Source organism: Tupaia chinensis, unplaced genomic scaffold (assembly GCF_000334495.1).
Source record: "Tupaia chinensis unplaced genomic scaffold, TupChi_1.0 Scaffold000001_1, whole genome shotgun sequence".
Lineage (NCBI taxonomy): Eukaryota > Metazoa > Chordata > Mammalia > Scandentia > Tupaiidae > Tupaia > Tupaia belangeri.
In genome coordinates this window covers 7,428,564-7,432,992 of record NW_006159427.1, presented here as the reverse complement: position 1 = coordinate 7,432,992, position 4,429 = coordinate 7,428,564, and positions in this window count along the sequence as shown.

Sequence of the window (4,429 nt, the reverse complement as noted above, 5' to 3'; positions counted from 1 at the left end):
TTCCCCTAATGGCAGGCAGGGTCAAAGACACTCAACTTAGTTGCTAGCAAATCATCTTCTTGTTTTGACAAGAAAAGTCTTGGCTTCTCTGTGAGTTTTAGTTTCCACAAATGCCATAGCATTTATCTTTCAGAGAGGGACTATTACAGATCCCCGGAGTTCACCTTATCTCCGAAATAAAATCTTTTATTTATGGCGAGAGCCCTGTGGCATGTCTGGACCTTGCCATTACAGTTTTCGTTCTCTTCTGTATTTTGGAATGTAAAAGGAGAGGACTTTGTTCCATACCTTTAAGGGTGTTTACTCAGCTTGCTCAACACTTGACGTTAGGCAGGACAGCTCACATTAGCACTAATGAGCAACTTGTCTGAAACCTTCAGCAAATGCCCCTGGTCAACCTGAGGCTTTGCGTGTCTTTTCATGTGAAAACTGTTACTTAAACCCTCCCTTTTACTCAGACTTCCTCGGAGTTCCCGTGTGAGGGTGCAGGAGAGTGGGGCAGCATTGCAGGAAGCATGGCGGCCGTGGACTCACGTCGGAATCAACACCTCTGAAGCCGAAGTGGCCTGCCTGTCCTCCAGTGAGACCCCTGTGTAGCTCGGTAAGCCGCTTTGGCTGCCTTGACACTTTGCCTAAGATCGCCCATAAATGCTATTTACAGAATAGCTGCTGTGTGCTTGAATTACATGAACAACCGCTGATTCTTGGAAACACATTTTCCGGCCAGCGGTGGTGTGGAGGTTAAGGCGACTGAATTCCACGTGACTAACTGTGCTGTTTGAGTCTGGACCCAGGGGCTTGAAAAACACGCTGGGTACAAATGTGTCTGTGCTCAAAATCCTGAGAGGGGATTGGAGGAGAGGGGATTGTGGCATGGCCAAACCCCAGGGGTAATTTTTCACTTTCTGTCTCTCTGTCTCTCTTCTGGATAGCACACGTGCCATACAGCAAACATTTCTCTCTAAAAAAAAAAAGAAAGGAAGGAAGGAAAGAGAACAGAGATTGAGATAATTTCCTATAAACCATATGGTATGATGGTAGACTTTTTTAACAAAAAGTTTTTGCCTTAGAGCATTGGATTCCCACATGGTTGACTACACTTTGAGTCCCGGACCTAGAGGCTTGCTTTCTCACTTTCCTTCTCTCTCTCTCTCTCTCATACACACACTGTCCCTATCTGGTAACATTTAAGTAAATAAATAAAGTTAAATAAAATAATTCTCTTTTTAAAAATAAAAGCTTGCAGTCCATCCACTGGACTCATGATTCCTAACTAGGCAATTACAGTGACTGAGGAAAGGAGAGCAGGTTGGGGAAAACCTCAGCTACATTTACCCCTGACGTTTTCTCTTTCATTGAAAACCAAAACATTCCAAGACTCACACAAAATCCTCCTAGTCTGATTTAAAAAATGCACAAAGTTTGAGCTAACTTCAGGTAGTAGGCCGGGTCTTCCATGCAAGTCAGGGACATCCAACACATTAAACACAGATGCCCTCCTCCCCCACCCCAGGCCCCGTCTGCATGGGCTTCCTCTCCCCACTGTTTTCCTAAAAGACAGAACTGGTAAAGGAAAGAAGGACAAGCAGGACAGAGGGCGGCAGTGTATCCATTAAAGCCGGCGTCCGAGGAAGGAAGCAAGGGTCTCAGAGAGAACGGCTCACGGACTGTATTAAACCGAATGCTAATGGGTCTTCCCCAAGTGACATCGGGGGTGGCACTCTAGGTCTCCAAACGTTTATCTCTAAAATGTGATCATTTTGGCCCCTGTACTACTTTAAGATATTTATGAACAAATTAAAGCTCTTCTCCTTTAAAACCATTATTGGCTCTTAACGTAAGATGATTTTAATACGAGTCTGTCTCTTTAGGAGAGAAGTGGGTAGTTGTTGAAATTTCTCATTTGGAGACTTTGGGTTTCAATTTATTATCCACTTAACTTTTCTTTGATACATATACTTTTCCCAGATAAAAACAATAATTATCTCTTTTTAAATATTTTTGTTTTTCAGTGAGAGAGAGAGAGGTATTTTTGGCAGGGTCTTGCCACATGGCAAAACCCCAGACGCAGCCTCCCAGGCAGCGAGAACCACAGGCACATGCTACCAGGTCTGGCCTGTGCAGGTTGGACCAGGAACCGAACCAAGGCCTTCCGCGACCTCGGCCACTGCGCAGTGGTATCCGCACTCTCATAGCACCACAGCTGGGCAAGGCAATATTATTCTTGCTTACCACACCAAAGGCCCCAGTTTTGGGTTCAGAAATTATGGCCAATATATGCATGTTGCAAGTCCTCCTCTGAATTATGAGAGAGAAAGCGAGAGGTGGAGGTGGGGTGTGTACACACTACTCAAATCACACGTGGTTCCGGCTGGCGTCCAGAAAGAGAACCACCCTGCAGATGGAACGGTAGAGGAGACCTCACCCGTGTGTCCAGAGCATCAGCCGGCCCAGTGGGTGCCTTTAATGAAGGATGCTGACTGTTCCTGGATGTTTTTAATTACCCAGCGTTTTCGATGACGGCTGTTACCACTCAGGTATTAAAGACCCCATTGTCTGCCGCCTAGCCCGGCTGATCCGAGGCTGAGTTTGGCATGAGCTTTCTGTCTGTGAACAGCGCTGAGAAGTGGCCGGCTCTGGGACCGGCGGTCTCTCAGACCAGGCTGGGGGGTGATGGCGCCCCCATCACTGCCTCCAAGGCCTGCCCCTGGAGCCCCTGATGCTATCAGCATTCTTGTCAGAGTTCGTCTGGGTGATGGGTGATTAATGAGCTGTAACTGCAACTATCTTTGACAAAAAGCAGCGGCTGCAAGGGCTGGGAGGTTGGAGGGAGGAAAGATAAAGGGAGCTCATTTTATCTATACTCCGGTCCCCATAAAAATGTCTGAGGAGCTTTCCTTCAAGGCAACAGGCCTAACTCTATGGGTCAGAATTTTTTCCCAGAACAAAGCCTTTTTACCAAAGGCCAGTTCTGCGGAGAATCTTAAGGGAGGAGGGGGATTTTGGTCTTTTTTGTTTGTTCAAGGTTTTCTTTTCTTACTTTCTTTTTATTTAGTTTTAAAATGTTTACCATAGGGCACAAGTGCTCACTGGAGAGAGAGAAAGAGACAGAGAGAGGGAAACTGAGAATCACCCCCAGGCGGGATGACCACACCGCAGTCCCTTCTCCATTCTCCTCTTGGGTAGGCATGCACACATGCCCGGTGTATTTTTCAAGCCACTGGTTTTGGACTAGAACCACAGAGTTGGCCACGGGGGATCCAGCGCTTTAACCTCCACACCACACCACCCGCTGGTCCTGTTCGTTAAAGGTTTTTTTCTTTTCTTTCTTTCTTTTTTTTTTTGTTAGAGGTTTTTGCTATAGGGCGCGTGCACTTACCAGAAAAACAGAGAGAGACAGAGAGACAGAAAGTGAGAAATCACCCCCCAGGGGGGATGGCCACACCGCAATCCCTTCTCCTCCTCCATTCCCTTTGGGATCTTGGGCACGCATGCACAGGTGCCTGGCATGAATTTAAGCCACTGGGTCTGGGACTCGAACTGTGGTCGACTACATGGGAGTTCAGCGACATAGCCATTACGCGAACTACTGGTCCCGTGTTCATTAAAGGTTTTAAAAACAGAATCCATTTGCTTTGGTAACAGAGTTGGTGTGCTGGGGTTGCATCATAGAGCACACACGTGCAGTTCTGATAGGAGGAATGGGAGCTGCTCTTGGACGTCAGTTGTCGGGGTTCCTTAGCCCCCCAGGATTGCTGTTGCTGGCCTGGGCAGTGTATCTATCCTAGTGAAGAGCTGTTTACTCACTGCTCAGGTAGAAGCAGGCTTCACTGCTAAAGGTACCCTGCTGAAATCCAGTGTGGTTACCTTCCACTGCCACCACGAGCAGTTCTGTTAGCCTTTGAAGCTGTACGTGTGTCCACGAAACCACGGCTGTGAGAGCCCTTCACGAGCAGGTTATAAATAATCTGCTGCTTGAGCATTTTCCCTGCTGTAATTTCTCCTAAAACCAGAGCATCTCTGCTCAGTGGCAAGGCCAAGTAATTTGCCGCACAGCGCAGGTCATCCAAGGCTTGGCGGCAGTGAGGTCTTTCAAATGGCTACTCCAGGCGACTTCAGAAGCACCAGCCCATTCCATCCCTTCTCACTGTTGCTGAGAGTGATCAGCTCTCCGTGCGATGTCTGCAAGCCAGTTTTCCACCCTTTTCTCTTGGAGCAGCATTGAACTTTATCCTCTCTGATTACCCTCCTCATCCCATTAAGAGAGAGGGGAGGGCAGAGCCTGGGTGACGGCCTGCACGCGGCTCCTTTGTGTGCACACGTACCTCATCCGAGCAAGGTGCTCGCCGGCCCCAGACCCAGGGTAACTGTGCTGCTCCTGAGTGTCTCATTGGGAACAGAACAGCCAGGAGATGTCAACAGGGGCATT